Source organism: Lepisosteus oculatus, unplaced genomic scaffold (genome assembly GCF_040954835.1).
Source record: "Lepisosteus oculatus isolate fLepOcu1 unplaced genomic scaffold, fLepOcu1.hap2 HAP2_SCAFFOLD_90, whole genome shotgun sequence".
Taxonomy (NCBI): domain Eukaryota; kingdom Metazoa; phylum Chordata; class Actinopteri; order Semionotiformes; family Lepisosteidae; genus Lepisosteus; species Lepisosteus oculatus.
This window is the reverse complement of record NW_027168428.1, coordinates 9,494-35,126: the sequence shown is the minus strand read 5'-3', so window position 1 is coordinate 35,126 and position 25,633 is coordinate 9,494. Positions and strand designations below refer to the sequence as shown.

General features: G+C 44.1%; 7 non-coding genes across 7 annotated transcripts; 4 read left to right on the top strand and 3 right to left on the bottom strand.

The window, feature by feature from the left end:
* Nucleotides 1-1,468: 1,468 nt before the first annotated feature.
* Nucleotides 1,469-1,550, top strand: trnas-acu (transfer RNA serine (anticodon ACU)). The gene has a single exon. It is a non-coding gene; the product is annotated as a tRNA-Ser (tRNA).
* Nucleotides 1,551-5,434: 3,884 nt separating this feature from the next.
* Nucleotides 5,435-5,507, bottom strand: trnav-aac (transfer RNA valine (anticodon AAC)). Its single transcript has one exon. It is a non-coding gene; the product is annotated as a tRNA-Val (tRNA).
* Nucleotides 5,508-12,669: 7,162 nt separating this feature from the next.
* LOC138236489 (U4 spliceosomal RNA) lies at nucleotides 12,670-12,811 on the top strand. Its single transcript, XR_011188663.1, has one exon. It is a non-coding gene; the product is annotated as a U4 spliceosomal RNA (small nuclear RNA).
* A 7,022-nt stretch (nucleotides 12,812-19,833) lies between these two features.
* On the bottom strand, nucleotides 19,834-19,907 carry trnan-guu (transfer RNA asparagine (anticodon GUU)). The gene has a single exon. It is a non-coding gene; the product is annotated as a tRNA-Asn (tRNA).
* A 1,140-nt stretch (nucleotides 19,908-21,047) lies between these two features.
* trnap-ugg (transfer RNA proline (anticodon UGG)) lies at nucleotides 21,048-21,120 on the top strand. Its single transcript has one exon. It is a non-coding gene; the product is annotated as a tRNA-Pro (tRNA).
* Nucleotides 21,121-24,293: 3,173 nt separating this feature from the next.
* On the bottom strand, nucleotides 24,294-24,367 carry trnan-guu (transfer RNA asparagine (anticodon GUU)). The gene has a single exon. It is a non-coding gene; the product is annotated as a tRNA-Asn (tRNA).
* Nucleotides 24,368-25,560: 1,193 nt separating this feature from the next.
* trnaq-uug (transfer RNA glutamine (anticodon UUG)) lies at nucleotides 25,561-25,633 on the top strand. The gene has a single exon. It is a non-coding gene; the product is annotated as a tRNA-Gln (tRNA).

Below are 25,633 nucleotides of genomic sequence, written 5' to 3'. Positions count from 1 at the left end.
TCTTTTGCACTGATATTCTGATTCATTTCGATTTCAAAGAAAAAAAAACAATATCTTCCAAAGCATCATAAAATTGTCCCTTCTTCCAGACTCTACTTCTCTCTTGTAGTAGTACAGCAGACCTTTCCAGGTGAGCAGATCACAGAGTCCGAAATGAGCTTCCTCCATCAAGCAAAGTACCTGAACATGACTCTGTCTTCATAAAAGCGCCCCTGTAATAAAGACATTAAATCCGAAACCAAGAGGGCAGTTGCCTACTGAAGTTCAAGAAGTCATCAATTTTAACCTAGCAACACATTAAAGGCTGCATCTATACAAGTACGATTCTAGAAATGCTCACCAGATTACATTTTAAGAAGGAACTGCGCTTCAGGTTCCGCCGAGATCTTAACTCGGATGGCAGGATTCAGAGTCCGGAGTGCGGACTGATGGCGCACGGAGGGTCCACATACTGTGGATCCCTCAGTGATCTTCCGCGTGTTCAAACAGCCAGCGTGTGACTCCCCTGTCCCCGTGACCTCATTGCTCTGCTCTCGCCTCTGTGCAGCCGAGCCGGACTCATGGTAAAGTGGAAAAAAATATGCCCTCAACGTGAGATTTACTCTGGAGCGAGGATAGACGTTACCTTTTTATCGTTGAACAGGATGTATGTGATGTGGCGACTAGGTTCAATTTTGTATCCTCTTTAAAAGATTAAGGACTGGGGTGAGCGTGATTTACCACCCTTTCAGCTAAGAACCCGACGTGCGGACCGTTTAAGCTGCATAGACTCGGTCGTTTAACTCTTCTCCATTAGCAGGGTTAAGGTTAAAGAAAAAAACATTGCTGACTTCTTTTTTTTTTTGCCAGCCGCAAGCGCTGATTAGGAAGGTTTGTATTTCATGTTTTGCAAGTTGCATCCATTTTAAGAAAAACAAGTCGTTCAAGACAGGAAATGAATGCTTGCATTTAATTAAGTCTAGCCGTAGGCAGTTGTCCATAATGACCAGTTCTGTTCGAGAAGACAGAACAAAAAAGGCACCGCTGGGATTCTGAACTAGGGTTTCCTGTTTACTAGACAGGCGCCTTAAGCAACTAAGCCACGGCGTCCCAGGAGAGCTGTCCTTTTGCAGCCACTTGGACACACCACTCAGACACATCTGCATTCGGTGTGTGCTCCGCCTGCTCGCTGAGCAAGTTGCCACCTTTACATACAATAGCAACATCAACACCAAGAGAAAGGGTGACAAATGGCTTTTATCTGGAACTTTTCATGTCCAAGGAGCTCAATGTGCTTTCTGTGTACAACAGGGCCACTGAACTCCACACTGGCCACTGAACCACAGCAGTGGCTTGCTGGCTTGACATCTCCCAAGGAAAATGTTGAAATCGCATGTGGAACAGGAAAATGACCCTCGAGTATGAGGGAAAAAAAAGAAAAAGATCATTTGGAGTGCGCCAACCCATGTCCGGACAGCCCAGTGTCGTTGATGAGGTGGCCGAGTGGTTAAGGCGATGGACTACTAATCCATTGTGCTCTGCACGCATGGGTTCGAATCCCATCCTCGTCGTTCTCCATGTCTGACACGTGTGCCCGTTCAGCGTTGGCACTCCTGTCGTTTGCTCAGGTTCTAGAGCCGTACATTTTCTAGCGGTGGCTGAACATGGTATAGAAGGCTAACGTCAGTCTCGAGCAGTAACAGTAACGGTATTTACGTGCCGCTGCTGCCAAGTGGCTCTGGGTTGAGACTGCGGTTTCACTTACTCGCAACGCAAACGGAGAAAGCGGTTTTTGACAGTCTCTTGAGAGACTGCACTAGGTGTTTAGGGATAGACTTTGTCAGTTCCCCCTGGGATGGTGGCCTCTCAAATAGTTTGTGATTCCTCTAGACGTTTCTACAGTAGAAGCCTGCTTCGTGGCTTAAATCCAAGCTAAGGAAACGAGTTAGAGGTCTGATGCAGAACTGCGAATTCAATGAAGGGGAACAATACAGTACATTGCACTGTATGTGTGAGGAAAGCTGCCCCCTTCAGTCCCTTGTTGACCGAACAGAGGACTGTAAAGGATACCGCCAAGAAACTTAAGGTTGCTGGTTGGAATCCAGCTCCAAAGAAGCCCCTTTGGGTGTTATGTCATCAAAAAGTAAGAACAGCGAATCTCCCTTTGATCAAAAGCGCAACAGAGCTGTTTTCCGTGGAGCAGGTTTCAGACCCGTAGACCTGTTTTATTTGTAGGGCAGGGCGCATTCCCAAACGCGAATCTCCTGTTTTAGAAATGCTTTGGGCGGCGTGAAGTGAAAATAAGAAGTGGGCTCCAGATGCACATGGAAGCAATCAAGTGTTTCATCCGAGCTGTTTCAAAGACTGCCCAAGAGCTTTCCTTTCACAGAGGCGCAACGATTAATGATGGGGGTGCACCCTTCAATGCGCCTTACGACTCTAGGGAGTGATTGAGACGATTCGTAGCGTGTGCTCATTTCTTTCTATTCCCCGTGTTGCAGTGGTAGGATGACGTAAATTACTGCTTTGACACGTATCGGCATTATAATCAAGTGCAGGAGCTGAGCCACGGCGCCCCAGGAGTGTTGTCCTTTTGCAGCCACTTGGACACACCTTTAGAAAAACATTTTGTTAACAGGCATTCTGCCTCAGCCTAAACACCTATAGCTTGCAAAGTGCATGCTATTAGACAGGCACCTCTGCAAGACCTTAAGAGTCTCTTAAACTAGTGATAGTAAGGTGTTCCCAATGGGCGATGTTCGGCTTTCAAATCATCTCTCCGTGGAAGCGCCGAGATGCAGCTGTTTAAGGCTTAGAAGCAGCTGACTGTTTCACTACCTAGCTGATCACTGTCAGTCAGGGAGCTTAGAGGTGAAAAGCCTGTCTGAGAGACAATTCGCCGTCGATCAGTTCAATATGTTCCGTACCAGCTCGGCGCACCCGAGATCATCTTGGTAGCCGTGTAGCTCATATGAGTGAGAGCGTGTGTGTGTACCACCGTGATTGGATGCCGGCCCTTCTCAGGTAACAGTAAACCTTCTGCTAAAAAAAAGTGAGGTAAAACCTCACTCTGCACAGTAAAACCTCAAAAAAAGTGAGGTTTTATTTAATCTCTGACCAAGGGAAACGTTTCATTTTTTCAAAGAAATGTTTGTTAAAAAATAAAGTCATAGTTCCATGGGATTCAATCATAGACCATGTGACATAGAAGTCAGGAACCTAACCCACAGCGCCACCAGCACAGTCACATGCTGAGTGCTGAAAAAGCACTACAGAAACATTATCGACAGACAATGTACAGTGTGTACTATTCTTGTGTTGCGGTACATGAATATAATTATATCGTTATTAATTTCTAATTTATAACTTTATTAACTTTATAAATTTATAAATTAACTTTATAAATTTATTAATTAATTTCACGACGCACAGACAGGGCGCGGGGAGCCGCCGCCTGCAAACACAGCTCCAGGCAGGACTCCACTCCGCAGGAGCCGCAGAGCAGAGGAGATGGGGGCAGCTTAGCTCCTGTGCAGAGACTGCTGTTGCTGCAGACACTGTCTTTTCTGCACGGGGTAGGAGTGAATGTTGAGTTGCCCTTAGAAATGAAGCAGAGCACTTCAACGGCACGGGTGTGTGTGTGTGCGCCCTGGTGATTCTGGGAGACAGATCGAACCTGGGCTAAAAGAGAGGGGGCTTAGCCCCTCTTCCATTTGCTAGTTCAAAGTTGTACAACCCATTTGTATCTGCTAGGCGGCGCAGTCGTCGTGCACAAAGAACGCTTTGAAAAGCGTCAAAGGCAAGTCATTCTGAGTTGGTCATTTGTGTTTTCCGTTCAGACGCGAAATGCTGAAATGATCTCTCGGCTCCTCGGTTGTCATTTCTGCTCCGTAAAGGAATCACAGCACACATCGTTTTCCAGCACGGTGGGTCGGGACACGATGCCGGGGGTCGGAGAGAGCGATGTCTTCCTCGTTAGTATAGGACCTGTCACCTGTCCCCACCTGTCACGCGGGAGACCGGGGTACATCAGGACGCGCATTGAAGTGAAAGCAGGATGCGCTGCGACATGCACTGTGCAGATCCCGCCACACTAAGAGGTGAGTGGGTCTGTTCGATCACAGCACTAGGCGAATCCCCAATCCCCTTTTGTGCGTGGCGACAAAAGAAGTCTGAAGTCCGTTTCCACCCGGGGACCTTTCGCGTGTGAGGCGAACGTGATAACCACTACACTACGGAAACAGTGGTCAGATGTGCCCAGCGGCCCAGTGCTGAGCTTCGCCAATGCGATTCAGCGGCTTCCAGTGCCTTTATTGGTGTGCGCTGATGGACCGTGCTCTCTCTCCAGAGTCCAGCACGCCTGTCATGGACGGAGCAGGAAAGGCGGCGCCACATTCTACAGCCCTCTCCACGCAATCGACGAAATCGGGCTACTGAAGTGGAGAAAATCGCCTCTCCAGAAAGTGCAAATATCATCTTGGAGAGTATAAATCCTATTGCCAAAGGTCAGCCCTGTCTACCAGAGTAACCCTCCCACCTCCTGCAGCGATGGTCAGCTCTGGCCGCCTGGGTGAAAACCAGGAATCCTAACCGCTAGACCATATAGGAGCGCACAACCCTGCTGTTCCGGGCATCATGCAAGCAAACTACAGAAATATTAGAAAACACGCAAGAGAGTTGTCACTCAGAGTGTCGAAGGGTCGATGTATACTGGGGCTCAGTTGAAATGCAACGTCAGGACTTTTCCGAATTATGTCACATGAAGAGAGCACAGCCTTTTCCGCCCTGCCACGTGTGTATCGGTAACTCGCCGTGATCGTATAGTGGTCAGTACTTTGCGTTGTGGCCGCAACAACCCCGGTTCGAATCGGGGTCACGGCAGAATAGGGGCGTCTGCTTTTACTACTTGCACGAATGAAGGCAAAAAAAAGCCAATCGATGTGAACGAACGGCGCTTTACAGAGGAGTACTGCCTGACTGGATCGTTGATGAACGACAGAGGCCACTCCGACCTCTTCTCGGGTTTCTTCAATGACTTACTAAGGATCTTCTTCACATTCGCCCATGCAGGGGAAGCCAGTTACACCAAAGCAAACGCAGGAAAGTGCAATTCAAGCAGAGACCAGGAGGGACTTGTTTACACCGAGAGTGGTCGGAGAATGGAACAATGCGCCCAGCCCTGTTGCTGGAGCCGATTCTTGATGAGATCTTGGGCTCACTAAGAAGCCCCCGCTGGATGCTAATCTTTCTGTTGTTCTTGCAGGTCCTGCGCTGCTTTTGAGCCGACAGAGCTCGTCCTGGTCTGTCGGCACAGCCCAATTGCAAATGATCGGCTCCGCGTACAGAAGGAACGTGCGTTTGGTTCAAGAGTGCATGAAGGCACCTGAAATACATTGGGAACAAATGACCGGTCGCTCAATACCTCTGTGAAGTACAGGAGCGTGCAAATCGAGGCTGTTTCCGCCCGGTCTCGAACCGGGGACCTTTCGCGTGTTAGGCGAACGTGATAACCACTACACTACGGAAACCTGTAGTGTTTGCTGCTGGTGTATCGCTTGCGTTTCGGGCTGAGAAAGGGACGCGTCATTTTAGGCAGGGGGCGCTGGAGAGAGGAACAAAGGGAGCGATGAAACAAAATGCCGAAACCCGGGATCGAGCCAAGGATCTTTAGAACATACTCTCACGAATCGTTAGAATATGTGCGTTTGATCATCAATTGCGTAACAACCACATTCGTTCGACTTGAGCCATCAAGCTCATAGTTTTCAAATCTTGAAAGCTGTCATTGAGCACATCATAGTCTGCAGTACGCCCCGTAACTTGCGTACTTCAACAGAAAGAAGAGCAGACAGCTCCATAAATATGCGAGGCGCAGAGAGTGCAAGGCGAGCCGCACACGTTTCGGTGGCTGAGAGAGGGCAGTTTTTGCTTCTGCATTTCCCAAGTAAGGACGCATGACAACAAGCAATTGCGGTGCTCATTTACGACATAGTGGTGATGAGTTTTCAGTACGTGTTCTTTTGAACGAGCAATGAGGTTGCTGCCTTGGACAGCTGACTGCACGCTCTCATTGTGCCACGTGATGAGTATTCACCAGGCTCGTTCAGTCATTAGTCACATTCCATCATTTGCCATAAGCAGATGCTGCAAGGTGATGTGGATATCAGTTCCCAGTCACGAGGACAAAAAGAGCACACAAGGGCTCAGCCGGGAGTTGAACCCGGGACCTCCCACACCCTAAGTGAGAATCATACCCCTAAACCAATGAGCCACGGCAGCACTTTCTATTTTATCCTGTCAGCGAGCTTGAGGACGGGGGAGAGGCGTCATTCGCTCGTCCAGTCAGACCTTCATCAATAAGTCAAGAAAGCCGCAATTACACGACTGCCTTGCAGACGAAGGGCAGTGAACTGCACCCGGTAAGAGGGGAACAAGCGGCACTAGGCGACACCGAGGCATGAGCCCCAGCGAGGGGGGTTAGCTTGCATGGTACGGCGCTCGCTTTGCATGCGAGAGGTAGCGGGATCGTTTCCCACGTCCTCCAGGTGTGTGCTTAGAGCTTGATGTGCCGAAAGGTGTCCTTTAGCCTGTGGTCACACCTTGCATGGAGAGCGTCATGCAGCTGTCAATCATTTCACAGCCACGCCCCCTCTTCATCTTCTCTCTGCCTTAAGCGTCTCCGCCACTCTCTCTTGACATTTCATGTCAGCATGTCAGAAGTCCGAGTGACGTTTTTAATGGCTGAGTGAGGGCACGATGCTGAAGCAGAGAGGCCACTTCAGCCAGAGAGACTTGTGCTAGGTGAGATCTGAAAAACAGACTCGCAACAGAAACAGACCAAAAAAGTATCGGTGAGATCAAAAGGCAAATGCAACATCCAGCAGAGGGCGTCTGAAGATTAGGGAACGGGCGACTGAAATCCATATGAGGCAAACTTTCCGGCTGTGCACTGCAGCTGGCCTCGTTGGCTTAGTTGGTAGCGCATCAGTCTCTTTATCTGAAGGTCCTGAGTTTGATCCTCACACGGGGCATGGCTGCTTGCTCTTTTCAAACACTTGCGGCAACTGTTCGCTCATAACCACGTCTGGAATGCGTGACCTTTACACGGGGGAGAAGCAACGCCGCATCCCTTTTCTAAAGAACATTCATATTCAGAAATAAGTCAAGAAATTTGCCATTACTTTTGCTGTCAGCCTGCCCATGTTGCCAAAGAAAGATTCACTCGGCGTCAACATGACAGAACAGCGATCACTTGAAAACACTGTTCCACACTCCGTAAGCAAGAACTTCAGTGTTTGCAGTCACCCGATATGCCGATAGTCAAAGGAGCACAAAACACGAAGCGTCAAAAGACAAGATGAGTTGATGGAAAGAGCGTTGAATTGATGAGCACAAAAGTTCAGCTCGTACAATAGGCAACGAAGGTCCCGGCGTCATCATCGCACTTGAAAGGACTGCCTTGCAGACTAAGGGCAGTGGGAGGTTGCTGTTTTGAGATGGAGGCATTGGGATGGTGGGCCGAGATCTATTCTTCTTAAGGAATTCTTCATCATGAAAGATCGGTCCACAGATCATCCAAAGAACTTACAAATTTTTGGGACTCAGGGAATCACGTCTTGAAAATACGGCTTGGACGCGTAACGGCATTCTATCCAACTATCCAACTGCAGGACTTGAGGGTTTTTTGTGCTTTGTTCTGTTTTCGTTGACATCGCATTCGTAAGAGCGTCAAAAAAAGGCAATTCCAGCATCTAACACGAATAAAAGGGCTATTGAAACTGCAGGGCTGCGCAGCTTCTAAAATCCTTGCACACAATTCTCCGTTATTGTTACTTCCTTCTTTCTGTCTAACAAAGTTCCCTTTTCCTGACCGGACGGGGAGACTATCATTCCAACTTGAAGCCAGCCTTAAGTTCTCCGAGGCGCATTTGTCTGCTAGCATGCATTTTGTGAAATTTTTTTTTGTTGTTGTTAAACCAAAAGCGACTTTGAAAAAGGTTTCCACCGCCGCCCGGCACTCTATGTTAGACTGTATCAAGAAAGCAGCGCGTGCTGCAGCCGTGGCCGAGTGGTTAGGGTGATGGCTTAGAAAGCCGTCGGGGTCTCCCTGCGAAGCTTCGAGTCCTGCCGCCTACGGTGTCGTCGTGTGTCTGCGCAACAAAGGAAAAGCACCCGTTTCGCTTTTCCCGCGACTTTTAAAACACGAATGATCTGGATTTCTACATGAATGGCTCTTAAAATGTGATCTGATCTTCATCTGACGCATAATAATAAATAAAGACAGTCTTGTTTAACAAACAACACACAACATTTTACATTGTCAATTCAGTTCAAATCAATGTATTTCTATATAGCGCCTTTCACAACAAGGTTGTCCCAAGGCACTTAACAATGCAAGTTGTTAAGAGCCTTGTGTCTAATATGCCGCCTAGGTTACGTGCTGTCTCTTTGAGGCAAATGTTTAAATCCTCTGAGTTAAGTGCTGAAGTTATAGTAGTCCTATCAGTATTGTTGCCTCCGATCAACAGATCCTCAGTTTTCTCAGAGTTGAGTTACAAAAAGTTTTCACACATCCAAGTCTTTCCTTCATTAATGCATTTAACTAAAGTGATAATAGAAGAGTTGTCATTTGGTGGAAACAAAATGTTTATTTGAGTGTCATCAGCATATGAATGAAAGTTCATATTATTTTTTCTTATTATCCTACCTAGCAGCAGCATGTAGAGAGAGAGAGCAATATTGGTCCCGGCACTGATCCGTCTGGTACCCCAAATTGAACTGGTGACGTTGATGAAGCAGTACAATTATAAGATATTTGAACATAATGAAAACGATGAGTAAAATGTGAAGTAAACCACTGAAGGACGGTTCCAGATAAGCCAACCTCAAACTCAAGCCTGTGTAACAAAACAGAGAGGTCAACCGTGTCAAAGGCAGCTCTAAGATCTAGAAGCACAAGCACTGTTGCATTCCCCGCATCAGTAGCTAAGAGAATATCATTTACGACTCTCGTTAATGCAGTTTCAGAAACCAGACTGAAATTTCTCAATTATATTATTTGAATCCAGATACGATTGACGTTGGGCAACAACTATTCTCTCAAGACTTTTAGATTGAAATGGGACCTTTGAGACAGGCCTGTAGTTGTTAAGAACTTGTGGATCCAAATTTGACTTCTTAAGGAGCGGTCTAACAACTGCTACCTTAAATTGATCAGGTACAACGCCTGACGCAAGCGATGCATTCATCATACTAATTATAGGTCCTGCCAGTCCTTCGAGGGAATCTTTGACTAGCTGAGTGGGGATGGGATCTAGCGAACAGGTGGTTGACTTTGTCTTACGTCTGTGTTCATGAGTCCACCATAAGAAGAAATCTGAACAGGAGTGGTGATCATCCGAGGTCACCACGGAGGAAACCACTGCTCTCCCCAACAAAAAAACCACCACTGCCCCTCTCAAGTTTGCTAAAGACCACATGGATGTTCCACAGCAACTCCTGGAACAATGTTCTGTGGACAGACGTGACAAAAGTTGAACTTGTTGGTAAATGTGCACAGCGTTATGTTTGGAGATAACAAAACACTGCATACCAACTCCAAAACCTCATCCCACCTGGGAAGCATGGCGGAGGCTGTACGGCTTGCAATCATCGAGGGACCGATGAATTCCAAGATGTATCAGGAAATTCTACAGCAGAATGTCAGGGTGTCTGCCTGTGATCTAAAACTCGAAAGACGCTGGGTCATGCAGCATGACAAAAATAAAGGAGTACATCAACAACAGAGTGGCTGAAACAGAAGAAATTCCGTATTTTGGGATGGCCAAGTAAGAGTCCTGACCCCAATCCCATTGAAGTGCTGTGGCATGATCTGAAGCAGGCCGTTCAGCGCAAGACATCCCAAAAATATACATGAACTGAAACAGTTTTGCATAGAGGAATAGGCCAAAATACCTCCTAACCGCTGCTCAGGTCTGACCAGCCGCTACAGAAAGTGGGGGTTGAGGTTTTTGTCAATAAAGGAGGTTCCACTAGCTCCTTAATATAAGGGTTCACGTACTTTTTCCATCAATGACCTTGATTGTTTAAAACATTTGTTAAAACAGCAATGTCAAATGTTGGGCGTGTGTTGTTTGTTAAATCAGACTCTCTTTATTGATTATTATGACTTAGATAAAGATAAGATCACATGTTAGGAGCCATTCATGCAGAAATCCACATCATTCCGAAGGGCTGTTTACAAAAGTTTTTCTTCCAACTGTATGTGAGAGAAAAGCAGAGCCGCTCACTGAGTAAGGTGGGGTTGTAGCTTCGCAAATTGCAAGGACATTTGTACTCTCAAAAGGGGACAGGAGCACCCCAGATGGGACTCGAACCCACAATCCCTGGCTTAGAGTGCCAGTGCCTTAGCCATTAGGCCACTGCGCCACACTGGGTGAGGTTGATCACGCTGATGAAGAGCCAGTTTTTTTTTCCTTTGCTTTTTCAAAGGGATCCCCAAAAATAAGGGAAGTTAGGCAGCAGAAGGTTTACTGTGACCTGAGAAGGACCGGCATCCAATCACGGTGGTACACACACACACGCTCTCAATCATCTGAGCTACACGGCTACCAAGATGATCTCAGGTGCGCCGAGCTGGTACGGAACATATTGAACTGATCGACGGCGAATTGTCTCTCAGACAGGCTTTTCACCTCTGAGCTCCCTGACTGACAGTGATCAGCTAGGTAGTGAAACAGTCAGGTGCTTCTAAGCCTTAAACAGCTGCATCTCGGCGCTTCCAAGGAGAGATGATTTGAAAGCCGAACATCGCCCATTGGGAACACCTTACTATCACTAGTTTAAGAGACTCTTAAGGTCTTGCAGAGGTGCCTGTCTAATAGCATGCGCTTTTCAAGCTATAGGTGTTTAGGCTGAGGCAGAATGCCTGTTAACAAAATGTTTTTCTAAAGAGGCCTCGCACTCTTTTCCAAGCAATGGTCACCATCCCCACCGAGTGTCACAATGTAGTCATGTCCTAGGACGTCACCTGTTAGTCTCCATTTGTCTGCCACCAACACTTTAGGTTACGGGGTCACAACCGCACCCCGGAGCGCAGAGGAGCCGTTGGCGTTCTGGTGGCGCAGATTGGGCTGAAGGTGGGGCGCTTGAATCTCGCTGTTGGAGGCCGTCTGAAACTGACCCAAGCCTTTCCCTTGAATTAAATGTAAATAAGATATGAACCCCAGATGCAAATGGAATCAATCACGTGTTTCCTTTGAGCCGTTTCAAAGACTGCTCCAGAGTTTACCTTGCACAGATGCGCAAAGATTAATGATGGGGGTGCATGCTTCCAGGCGCCTTACAACTGTAGGGACTGATTAGAGACAATTCGTAGCGTGTGTTCGTTTCCATATACGCCCCGTGTTGCAATGGTAGGATGAAGTCAAATACGGCTTGGACGTGTAACGGCATTCTATCCAACTGCAGGGCTTGAGGGTTTTATTGTGCTTTGTTCTGTTTTCGTTGACATCGCATTCGTAAGAGCGTCAAAAAAAGGTAATTCCAGCATATAACAGCCAGCCTTAAGTCCTCTGAGGCGCATTTGTCTGCTAGCATGCTTTTGTGAAAGTTCAAATTTGGACAAACACAATCTGTGGCGTTTAGCGTGACATAGTCTTGCAGGCATCGTGCTGTCTCACTGCAATACTATACCACTGGAGGAAACAGTCCATCTGGCCATGAAACTCATTTGAACGTCTAGCTACAGCAACTAACAATATCATGATTTATTCAGGATGTGTGGAATCAGAACATCCCGGAGACAGCTTCCGAAATCGTGAGCATTCTCTGGTGGTGTCCTGCTGGGATCCTGTGGGCGTGTGTTGGTGGTATAGTGGTGAGCATGCAAAAGCCACTGCATTGGCCAGGAATCGAACCCGAGCCTCTTACTTGGCAGGCAAGAATTCTTCCACTGAACCACCAATGCTCAATACCTGTACCTTCAAAAAAGACGCTTTTTTGGTGCTCTGTTCAAAAAGCGTCGACATCTGTTTCAAGCTGCAAAATGCCATCCGCGGACACTGAAGAATTTATTTATTTAGACACCGCTCAGAATCCCCTGTAAGATTCTCCCTCAGTTCCTTTGAGCAGTGTTTTACCTCTTTCAAAAGGCTTCACTTTCCTAGTCACATTCCAAGGCTCATCGAACCCGGGCTGTTTCCTCCAGCGGTATAGTATTGCAGTGAGACAGCACGATGCCTGCAAGACTATGTCACGCTAAACGCCACAAATTGTGTTTGTCCGTTCGTGTCAGTCCTGCAACCACGGGAAGTGGGACACAAACATGCTGCAATGCTTTCAGGACGTTAGGATTTGTTTATGCAACATCCGAGAAGAGTACTTGTGGCTTGAATGTGAACTGTACGTGCCCGCCCCCTTTCCTCTGTAGTGCATGAGTTCCTCCCGGCATGCCCTTCGTCATTGTTCTGTCATCTTGTATTTAAAGGGTTGTATTTCTGCTGCTGAAAATAAGCAACGGTTTTCTCACAACGCCCTTTGTTCCCGACGGAGCCCTTGTCTGTCATGAAATTCTTCAAAACCTCAAGCTAGAAGAAGAAGACGACAAATATGAAGCGTTACAGCAACGACATGCCATGAGACGATTGATAACGATTTCCGTAGGATCCCCGCGGTTGCCTGGCAACCGTCAGCTTTGCGCAGTGGCAGTATCGTAGCCTGTGAGGTTTAGCCGAGGCGCGATTATTACTAGTTGAAAACTTTTCCCAATACCCCCCTTCCGCCGGTTTGCAATACAATCGGCGAAAGCAATTTTTGACAGTCTCGTCAGAGACTGAGCAAGGTGTTTAAAGACAGATTTTGTCATGGTGACATCATGATAGAAAGAAACGAGCTTGTTACGTTTCAACAGAAACGCTCTTTAGCTCTTTCAGCGTTATGCAGAGAACAGCGTCTGTCGAGATCACTTTTGAGTCAGCGCGAAACGCCGTGTGCTGTCAGTTTGATTTCATATTGCTTGTAGCGGCGCCCGGCTTTTGTCTGTCAAACGTTAGGTTGCGCTTCTTCATGCTGTATCGTCGGCATGAGTGGAGCTTTATAAACGTCTGTACTTACTGCGCCCCATAAGAAATCGTTTGTCCCCGTTCAAAAGAGATTGTGCGATGTCCTGCAGCAAACCTTTGACAGTTTGAAAAGAGGAATTTATTCTGCTTCCTGTGCGTGCAGTAGTTACAAAGTTGAACGCCTTTGCACGATCTGCTGCAGTTTTCAGTGGGCGGGCTTTGTCAAATGGCTTGGAAAAACGCACTGTGTTTCGGCTCGGGAAACATCATGAGCAGTGTCCTGCATGTTTTCTGTGTATAGCTGTCTTTTAACGCATACAGAATTCATTCGAAATCATTGATTTCTCCAATTAACAAGGGTCCCTTAAAGGATGAGTCAAAGTAACGTCTAATCGGATTAGTTTCCTTAGAGCTGGTTCAGAGTTTGCTCAAGAGTTTACCTTTCACAGATGCGCAAAGAAGAATGTTGGGGGTGCACGCTTCAAAGCTCCTTACAGCTGTAGGGAGTGATTCGAAACGATTCGTGGCGTGTGCTCGTTCCCATATACCGTACGCCCCGGGGTGCAGTGCTAGGATGACATACAATACCGCTTGGGCACGTAACGGCGTTATATGCAAGTGCGGGATGTGAGGGTTTTCGTTTGTTCGTTTTGTTTTGCTCTGCTTTGCTTTGTTTCGTGGTCAAGAGGCGTAAGGTAAGTCGTAATCCAGGGAGAACACTGGTGGCAAACAGTCCGAGGTGAGAGGCGAGGTCCAAAGTTGAAAAGGCAGAAGGGGAGTCCAATATCCAGAATAAACGAGGTAATGGAAAAACGCCAGGTAGAGCTCTCAAGGAGCAGACTCAATACCGAGCAGCGGGAAGCAGGTAAAGATGGTAAAAATAGCACTGCGTACCGCAAGGTGGAGTGTGTGCAGGTGGGTAAACTCGTGCGGCGGCGTTTGTTAATAATCACCCACTGCTGGTGCTGATTAGATCGCTTATGAGTTGGTCTTAACTGCCTGGCGGTCATGACAAGCTCCTCTTTAAGCTGTGGTTTAGTTTTGCATTCATGTGTTTCTAGAGCAGTTATTTATAGGGGTGGGTGGGTCTTTCACAGAGGCTCAGGACAAATCCCCCACATGAAATTTTACTGTGTGCGTTCAGACAGTCACAGGTCAAGAGCCAGGCAGGAGGACAATGGACAGAAGAGCCAACGAACTAAAAATAAAAGAACGAATATGAAAAAGCCACCATCTTTTTCTTTTTGACATTTTCCGACTTTCATGCAAGCCAGGACAAAGTTGCTCGTACAGATGCAGCCATTCAAAGTAAGCGGTACAGACACGTACCGCAGGTAAGATGACACGCGATACCGCGGTGCGTGATTGGTTGACCGACATGGGCACTCGTGGTCCGTTGGTCTGTCGTAGAAAGACTTACTGTAAACGTCTTTACTGTGCCCGTTGTAGATATTGAATTTTACCACTGAAGGGAAATCTTAGTAGCTGAGCATAAAAAGAATAGGAGCATACTGTAACGCGTGTGAAGGCCATAAACGATATTAATTTTGGAACGTAAACATACAGTATATAGCTGGTCTTGGTACTTTAAAGAAAAAAATACACACCAGTATTCCATTTCTCCCTAAACATTGTAAGCTTCGAAGTCTTTAACTAACGTGATACCGGAGTCAACAAGCATACTTTTAGAATTTGATTAAAAGGGAATATAATATGGAATCGCGTATCTAAAGAATTTAATAACGGTATGATTATATCCGTGTACTGCGGCAGAGCTATGTAGGGCTGTTTCGCCTGCCTGATCATGCGAGCTTTCTTGTAGCCTACTGGTCTAGGTGCGTGACTACCTTCTGGCAGGTTGTGTGTTTGAATCCAGCTGCTGCTGGACTTTTCATTTTTATTTATTTATTTTTTAATCGCGTAACATAAACATATTACCGTATGCAAACTGTACTGTATACAGTATGTATATGTATATTTAATGTCTTAACTGTGCCCGTTTAATTGAATTAAAAAAAAATATTTAACACGAACATTAAGCTGTTTACATCTTCCGCCTGAGAACAGTCACCCGTTGCTACCCAACGCAGAATGGTGATTGGCTGACACCATCTGACACCCCTCTGATTGGAGAAAAAAGACGTGCTGGTGCGCTATACCAGGAAGAGGATTTCTTTCTATTCAAAACGTGTATTTTAAAAGTTTAAGAAGTAAAAACCTTACAGCGTACACAGATTTCTAAACTGATCAGGATCGTTATCTTTGTCTTATGCATAATAATGTTCACCGCTCTGTCCAGCAAATTAATAATAAACTTTATTTTATATAGCTTTTTAAATGAATAAGTAATTAGATTGCTCATAAACCTAATCACTTGCTTTTTCTTTTTATTTAGGCTCAGATTTCAACTATAGATCGTATTATTAATAACCATAATAACAACCAACCAACAAAAACAACCATATAAACATAATACCAACCAAAAACATAGATAACGACCACAATACAAAATCAAATAATCAAACCATTTTACACTCGCAAAGTCCTCCAATTATCATAATCCCGCCCCTTATGCAAAACCAAACCTTCCTCCCATCCCAGTTTATCCTGTTTATCATAAACAAAATCCACCTCAATTTTCAACATAAAGCATTACACAAAATCAATACCTCAACACTCCATACTCAACAACGATAATTCACAAACAGCCAGAACATGTAACTACACATTCCCAAACATACCTACTTTCCATAGCCCCGCCCCTTATGCAAAACCAACATCCCTCCCCTGTTCTCTCTTTCCCCTGGCGGTTGTAATTGTTTTTATTTTCAAATAAATTTTAGCAAAGTCATGTATTTTAAAAATCTTAAGATTTTTCTTTTTATGTCTTTATTTAGTGGTTTCATTAGTGACAAAGGCTAAACTTTCTTGGAAAAATGTCTTTTATGTAAACCATGTTTGCTATTAATTCATTCAGGGCTAAAATATGTTCATTGTCTTCTAATGAAAGAAGGGTTCCTTTCGCCGTAGTCGGGAGCCTAGCCTTTAACTAGTAAGTACTGTATTTACTGGGTTTTTGAGGGGGTGTCTTTCGCTGGAAATCTCGCCTCCTACTTTGAAAATACCCGTGAAACCGGTTCAATTCGTCACAGCCAGCACTCCTGCAGAGAGTTGGGTTGTACAGTACTTGCAGTGTATACAGTACACGCGTTATGCTCTTCGTTAATGTCTGTGAAGTTTTATTTAATCTCTGAGCCATACTGATTCTTCTGGAAGCACACCAGTATTCCACTTTCTCCCTAAACATTTTTAGGATCAGAGTCTTACATGTGGTTATTTCGAAAACGTTTGTACGTGCTCCTTCTTACCATGTTACTGTTTACCGTTACTGACCATATTAAGTTTAAGTGCCTGTGGGCACTTTTCCTGTCCGTGGGGGGTGGACCGTCTTTCATTAGAAGGTTAGTCTGTTCTACTCTGAGAATGTAGAGGGGGTGGGAAGTGCCCGCGGTCATTTAATTAGTATTAAAATCTTAGTTATCTTTCTAGTTCACAGGTTTACATGCATAATTTAATTTTGAAAGCCACTGAGACATCAGGTACTACTGTTGTATTTATGAAAAAGAAACAAAACAAAAAACATACTAACAACTGTGCCATCCTACTCCTTAGTTAATACATTTTATTATTCATAAACAGTTAACATTGTTAGCAAAATATTTTGAATTATATTTAACCCTATTTTTTCTTTAGTTTTGTATTTAACTTATTATATGATAGTCAGACTTAATGTATATTAATGTATATTTGAACAATGAAAATATATTTTTACAAGATTTTACATTAAGCATTTAAAATTAATATGGTTAATAATAGTAAACTGTAACATGCTGTAACAAGATCGGTTAAACTTCGAAGAAAATCCTTTCAGAGAAAATGTTTCAGGTGTGAAGAACAAACCTGTTCCCACACACCCTGCCCCCACTACCATTAGAATATACACAAACATTTTAGCGTTTCATTCTGAGCAGAAGACCCTCACACCTGAAGAGTGCTGGCTGTGACGAATTAAACCGGTTTTACAGGTTTCAATCACAGATTGGGACTCAGTAAAGTAACACACAGCGCCACTGGATTTGATAATACTGTACCTAACCAAAATCCGCAATATGGAAACAGAACCTGTGTAATTGTTGATAGATGATGTACTCATAACATTTTTTCAAGACGAACTACAACATTTAAAAAATGACTTGTATGTACTTGATATCTCTAATCAATCCACGGGTTCCAGCACAAAACGAAACTAAAACGCATACCGTTTCGCGCTTCTTATTAGTTGCTCAAAAGTAATTTGACCGTATGAAATGCATAATATAAACCTAGAAACATATACGTGAGCAGTACTTAAGTACTGTAGTATCGGTGTTAAGACATACCTCTCAAATACTGTAAATCAAGTTAAAAATATCTCAAGACCGATTCTGGTCATAATGAAACCATGTTTCGTGTATGTTTTCTTTTTCATCTTGAAATAACTCATTTCTAAATACCTTTTTCACTGTTAACATCTTGTAGCAACTTTGCGACAAAATATACACTCTGACAGTTCATCCTGCTACCAACATTAAATAAAACAAATCTTAAGATTTCTATATTTATGTCTTTATTTAGTGGTTTCATTCGAAGCTTACAATGTTTAGGGAGAAATGGAATACTGGTGTGTATTTTTTTCTTTAAAGTACCGAGACCAGCCATATACTGTATGTTTATGTTAAGATTTCCCTTCAGTGGTAAAATTAGATATGAATATTCAATACTTAAACGGGCACAGTTAAGACATTAAATATACATATACATATTGTATACAGTACAGTTTGCATACGGTAATATGTTTATGTTACGCGATTAAAAAATAAATAAATAAAACTGGAAGGTCCAGCACCACCATTATGTTTATATGGTTGTTTTTGTTGGTTGGTTGTTATTATGGTTATTAATAATACGATCTATAGTTGAAATCTGAGCCTAAATAAAAAGAAAAAGCAAGTGATTAGGTTTATGAGCAATCTAATTACTTATTCGTTTAAAACGCTATATAAAATAAAGTTTATTATTAATTTGCTGGACAGAGCGGTGAACATTATTATGCATAAGACAAAGATAACGATCCTGATCAGTTTAGAAATCTGTGTACGCTGTAAGGTTTTTACTTCTTAAACTTTTAAAATACACGTTTTGAATAGAAAGAAATCCTCTTCCTGGTATAGCACACCAGCACGTCTGGTGTCAGATAGTGTCAGCCAATCACCATTCTGCGTTGGGTAGCAACGGGTGACTGTTCTCAGGCGGAAGATGTAAACAGCTTAATGTTCGTGTTAAATAATTTTTTTTTAATTCAATTAAACGGGCACAGTTAAGACATTAAATATACATATACATACTGTATACAGTACAGTTTGCATACGGTAATATGTTTATGTTACGCGATTAAAAAATAAATAAATAAAAATGAAAAGTCCAGCAGCAGCTGGATTCAAACACACAACCTACCAGTTGGTAGTCACGCACCTAGACCAGTAAGCTACAAGACAGCTCGCATGATCAGGCAGGCGAAACAGCCCTACACAGTTCTGCCGCAGTACACGGATATAATCATACCGTTATTAAATTCTTGAGATACGCGATTCCATATTATATTCCCTTTTAATCAAATTCTAAAAGTATGCTTGTTGACGTATCCGGTATCACGTTAGTTAAAGACTTCGAAGCTTACAATGTTTAGGGAGAAATGGAATACCGGTGTGTATTTTTCCTTGTGATATTTTAAGCTCTAGTTGAATGATAGGTGTCGCATTTTAAATCATTCTCGTAGTAGAAATTATGAAACGCCCTGTTAAAAGCAAGGAAGTTTTTATGCCCCGTTGAAGTAAAACAAAATGCCTGACAAAGTATGGCTTGGACAGATTCCAAGTGCTTGTACAAATGTGCTAAAGAAATTATACTTTGAGTATACAGCTTGTCCAAAGTCATCCATTATTAATACTATTAGTAATATCTTCAGTAAAGGCTTTGATGCATAAATATTTCTGATAAAGGTAGGTTGTGTACTTTTGTCCAACTGAGCAATCTTGCTTTCATAAAATATACCAACATTTGAATGACTGATGATTAACATGCTGTGATACACAGTTCAAAATTAAAGGCTCGAATGCTGTACATGAGAGGTTAAGCTCCCCCTGGCGGTTTTACAAGGCGACGCCGGATAGCTAGTCACGTGACACACGTGATACCGCGTGATACCCCGGTGGGCGTGTCGCGGTATGCCGTGAAATACCTCACCCATTTTGAATGGCTGCATCTGTAGCTACTTGTGGATTCAAATACTCTATCGAGTGCTTTGATGAGTTTTTGCAATTTGATTGTCGTCCTGTCAGCCTGTTTCTGTTTTTTTTTCAATCTAGTGATGGAAAGTAAGAGGGAAATGATGGAGCAATCCATAACCGCTCCGTAAAAATGGCAGAAAGAAATGGCCCGTCACTAAGGACATTTGTGAAGCAGAGGAGTGACATCACCACAAAGTGACTTATTCTGCTGATCGTTTTGGTGAATAATGATTGAGGCGCGTTAAGAGAAAGGTAGCTGCGTCAGCATGCTTAGGCTGCAAAGGATCAAGCAAAGGTTTACTCCATGCTGAAAAGAGAAGAAAAGAAGCACAACGTTCCGACTGTGGAGCCTTCTGCGCCATCTTCTTTAGCTGTGATGATGTTTACATTGGAAAAACTAAGACATGCGTCCCTGGGTGGGCTTGAACCACCAACCTTTCGGTTAACAGCCGAACGCGCTAACCGATTGCGCCACAGAGACTGACAGCCGCTTGTGCTCCCTACATTTGCAGGTTTATGGTCAAAGAAAACAATCACTTGCGCTTCTTGCAGCCGGCAATCTTTTTCCACTGACAACCAAGAAATGGATTTCATCTTTCACAAGCTGTATGGATTTCTTCAAAAACAAGTTATTCCAGAAAGGAAATGAATTCTTGCATTAAACTGAACCAAGCTGTACATGTTTGTCTGAAATGATACATTCGGCACAACAAGACACGGAGAGAGGCACCGCTGGTATTCAGACCCAGGATCGCCTGCTTACTAGGCGGGCACTTTAAGCCACTAGGGAACAGCGCCAGCGGAGCACCGCGCTTTTACAGACACTTGGACACATCTGCGTTCGGTGTGCACTTAACCTGCTCTCTGAGCCCGTTGCCTCCGTCCCATTTAATAGCAGAACTGACGCCAAGAGAAATGATGAGAAATGGCATTTATCGGGCACTTTTCATGTCCAAGCTGTGCATTCTTTGGCGACAACATTTTTTCTTTTGTTTAATTTCTATACTTATTGATAGAATAAAAACGATATGTCATGTACTGTAAGGGAAATGTCTCTTTTTTTTAATGGGGAAAGCTAGCACCAGCAAATGTTGTGTTTAGAAGAAGTGATTTAACATGACACGTGACCTAATTTACCGGAGCAAAAGCTCACCCAGCAAGCCCTGCTTTACTTCTACAGGAGAGAAGTACTGTAGAGTCTGCAAGATGTTCAGCTGGGTAGCTACGTCAGCATGCCTCGGCTGCAAAGGAACAAGCAATAGGTTTATTGCATGCTGAAAAGAGAAGAACGGAAACAGCGTTTCGACTGTGAGGTCTTCTCACACCTGTAAAAGGCTCCATGGTTTTCTTTCTTCTCTTTTCAACATGGAATACACCTATTGTCTGCAAGATGTGACAATTTCATGGTGTTTTGGAAGAAAACCTTTTTTCTTTGAATTCAAAATCAATCGGAATTTCAGCACGACACATCAACACTTTTTCTGTTTTAAGGAGATGATATTTTAAACCTGATAAAAATAGTAGGAAACACAAGTTTCTTGCTGTGAAAATTTAGATGGGGAAGTGTACTACTAGTAGCAGTGTAGAGCTCTCTGTGGTGGAGTGCAAGTGCATGTTCTATGGGCCAGTGGCGTAATGGATAACGCGTTTGACTTGGGATCAGAAGATTGTGGGTTCGAGTCCTGCCTGGCTCGTGAGGCTTTTAAACCTCTAAGGTTCCTCGGTAACAGGTTGCCGTCATGTATATGAACTATAGAAAAGCATTTGCCACAACCCGTAAATTAGCACGCAAGTGCGGGCTAGTGAACACAGAACTGTATGGAGATCATCTCCAGCTCCGAGCTCAATTGCAATGAAAAAACATGCAGAACAGAACTGGAGAGCAGCTGAATTTGTGCTCGGTAGGGTGGGGAGGACTCAGCATTGCTATTGTTCTAATTGGCATGAACTGCAGGGGATCTGAATCAGAACATGTCAGTTAGTTCGATCATTGCGTCAATATGTAGGCCACGTTAATACAGAATTATTACTTTGTCTGTCTCGTCTTTGTATATAGCTGAATGTCCCTGACAATTTCATGTTAGTTTTTAAGAACGACATTGGTGCTAATATATACACATATAGCATATAAGGAACACGTAAAAGTTTAGTCCATGCTGAAAAGATAAGAAAACCGCCACAACGTTTCATCTTGGAATATAAATCTTTACTTGTTGTTTTGCAGCCTACCCATTCTGACCTAACTCCTCCCTTGAAATTCCCTAACAGATAAGGGTATGTAACGGCTCATGCGATGCTCAGTTGCAATTTGTCCCAAAACAAACAAGAACAGCAGCTGAGGGTTTGAGTTTGAACATGCACTGTATTAAAGCAGCTTTTATTTCCATTGATAAATGCTAGATATTCCTACAGAGATTCTCCAGGTGAGTAAGCGATTCCTGTTTCTGTTTCTATTTCTGTTTCATATATATATACAGTATATATATATGTTACATGTGTCTCTGCAATAGTATAAATGTGTTATACACTATCAGGGGCTGCTTTTTTGTGCACCTCATCTACATCAAGGGTTTTTTTTTTCATTTATGTTTGTGGACCTTCACCATTTGAGGAAGTGAGTTAGATAAGAAAGTTACAGGTATGGTGAGCAATGACTGACAAAGGCACGTACTGCGTATTCCTTACAGAAGTGTAAGCAATTTGTTCTAAAAAACACCGGCTAAAGTCCAACATCGTTAGCAATCGTATTACTTAAACAGAATTAACATCAATAAACTGTAAGGTGCTGGTACATGCGAGTAGATTTGATCTTCTATTAAACAAAAATGCAATTACAGCTCTAAAAAGGTCAACCTAGACTTCTGTAACAGATCTGTTCAGGTCATCGCTGTTCCTCTGACCTTGTGAGTCTTTGGAATTTTAAAAGTGTATTTTGCTTGCCTTTCATGTGGTCTGTGTACAAGTCACTGTGGCATATGCGGTCCTACACAGCCTTGCTATAGACGTGATGAGCCTCCGCTATGTTGCAATGGAGAACAGGTTTAGTACGGAGCTGCCGAGAAAATTCAGCTGGAAAGCTCGTTGCAGAAAAGCATCGGTATCTGTGTCCAGCGGCAAAGCGTCCTTCGTGGGTGCCGAAGAATCGATTTCACAGGCTGCGGGTCCAGGCGATTTAGAGTGTTAAAGGTCCCAGCGAAAACGAAACGGCGCTGGTCCTTTTACACGCACGCACGCAACCAAATGCAAAGGACGCCTTAGTCGGCAGGATTTGAACCGGCGCGGGGAGACCCCAACGGATTTCAAGTCTGTCACCTTAACCACTCGGCCACGATTACAGCGAGCGCTGCGGCCGCTGCCTTCTTGCTACAATCGAACAGGGAGTGCGAGGCGGCGGCAGCGGAGGCAACTTTTTTCAAGTTCGCTCTCCGTTTAAGAAACCTTTTACGCCATACGTGCAACCACACACACACACACCTCAGAGGACTTAAGGGTGGCTTCAAGTTGGAATGATAAAGTCTCCCCGTTCGGACATGAAAACAGAACGTTCTTAGACAGAAAGCAATCAACAACGGAGACATGTGGACGACGATTTTAGTCACTGCACTTTGAATAGCATTTTTGCTCCAGTTACAGGAGATGCACCAATGGCCCTTGACCTACGCTCTTACCAATGCCTTGAACATTCAAACAAAACAGCCCTCAAGTCCTGCGGTTTAATATAACGCTGTTACGTGTCGAGGCAGTATTTGACTCTGTCCTACCGTTGAGACACGGGGCGTATATGGAAACGAACACATGCTACGGATCGTCTCTAATCGGTCCCTACAGTTGGAAGGCTCCTTGAAGCGTGCACCCCCATCATTCATCTTTGCGCATCTGTGAAAGGTAGACTCTTGAGCAATGTTTGAGCCAGCTCTAAGGCAACTAGTGCTATTGGACAGAGACCTCTGGAAGATCCTAAGAGTCTCTTAACACCACTTCCAGCAGCAAGCTTAATTGTTCGCTGGAGGTCTCCCACCCAGGTACTGACCAGGCAAAGAATCACCACTACATTGAATGAGGAAGTTAATCCTGAAATCCAATTACATATCTGAAGGTAAGACAAATCCATAAGAACATGTCTTAGTATTACTTCGTTTACATTAGTATGGCACTGAGTTGGAGCTCCTCTTTAAGCTGTGGTTTAGTTTTGCATTCATGTGTTTCTAGAGCAGTTATTTATGGGGGTGGGTGGGTCTTTCACAGAGGCTCAGGACAAATCCCCCGCCTGAAAGTCTAAGGTGTGCGTTCAGACAGTCACAGGTCAAGAGCCAGGCAGGAGGACAATGGACAGAAGAGCCAACGAACTAAAAATGAAAGAACAAATATGAAAAAGCCACCATCTTTTTCTTTTTGACATTTTCCGACTTTCATGTAAGCCAGGACAAGGTTGCTCGTAGCTACTTGTGGATTCAAATACTCTATTGAGTGCTTTGATGAGTTTTTGCAATTTGATTGTCGTCCTGTCAGCCTGTTTCTGTTTTTTTTCTCAGTCTAGGGATGGAAAGTATGAGGGAAATGATGGAGCAATCAATAACCGCTACGGAAAAATGGCAGAAAGAAATGGTCCATCACTAAGGACATTTGTGAAGCAGAGGAATGACATCACCACAGAGGCGACACATTCTGCTGATGGTTTTGGTGAATAATGATTGAGGCGCGTTAAGAGAAAGGTAGCTGTGTCAGCATGCGTAGGCTGCAAAGGATCAAGCAAAGGTTTACTCCATGCTGAAAAGAGAAGAAAAGAAGCACAACGTTTCGACTGTGGAGCCTTCTGCGCCATTTTCTTTAGCGGTGATGATGTTTACATTGGAAAAACTGAGACATGCGTCCCTGGGTGGGCTTGAACCACCAACCTTTCGGTTAACAGCCGAACGCGCTAACCGATTGCGCCACAGAGACTGACAGCCACTTGTGCTCCCTACATTTGCAGGTTTATGGTCAAAGAAAACAATCACTTGCGCTTCTTGCAGCCGGCAATCTTTTTCCACTGACAACCAAGAAATGGATTTCATCTTTCACAAGCTGTATGGATTTCTTCAAAAACAAGTTATTCCAGAAAGGAAATGAATTCTTGCATTAAACTGAACCAAGCTGTACATGTTTGTCTGAAATGAGACATTCGGCACAACAAGACACGTAGAGAGGCACCGCTGGTATTCAGACCCAGGATCGCCTGCTTACTAGGCGGGCACTTTAAGCCACTAGGGAACAGCGCCAGCGGAGCACCGCGCTTTTACAGACACTTGGACACATCTGCGTTCGGTGTGCACTTAACCTGCTCTCTGAGCCCGTTGCCTCCGTCCCATTTAATAGCAGAACTGACGCCAAGAGAAATGATGAGAAATGGCATTTATCGGGCACTTTTCATGTCCAAGGAGCTCAATGCCCTTGACACCTCCCCAAGGCGACAGAGCTGTGCATTCTTTGGCGACACCATTTTTTCTTTTGTTTAATTTCTATACTTATTGATAGAATAAAAACTATATGTCATGTACTGTAAGGGAAATGTCTCTTTTCATGGGGAAAGCTAGCACCAGCAAATGTTGTGTTTAGAAGAAGTGATTTAACATGACACGTGACCTAATTTACCGGAGCAAAAGCTCACCCAGCAAGCCCTGCTTTACTTCTACAGGAGAGAAGTACTGTAGAGTCTGCAAGATGTTCAGCTGGGTAGCTACGTCAGCATGCCTCGGCTGCAAAGGAACAAGTACTAGGTTTATTGCATGCTGAAAAGAGAAGAACGGAAACACAGCGTTTTGACTGTGAGGTCTTCTCACACCTGAAGAAGCCTCACACCTGTAAAAGGCTCCATGGTTTTCTTTCTTCTCTTTTCAACATGGAATACACCTATTGTCTGCAAGATGTGACAATTTCATGGTGTTTTGGAAGAAAACCTTTTTTCTTTGAATTCAAAATCAATCGGAATTTCAGCACGACACATCAACACTTTTTCTGTTTTAAGGAGATGATATTTTAAACCTGATAAAAATAGTAGGAAACACAAGTTTCTCGCTGTGAAAATTTAGATGGGGAAGTGTACTACTAGTAGCAGTGTAGAGCTCTCTGTGGTGGAGTGCAAGTGCATGTTCTATGGGCCAGTGGCGTAATGGATAACGCGTCTGACTTTGGATCAGAAGATTGTAGGTTCGAGTCCTGCCTGGCTCG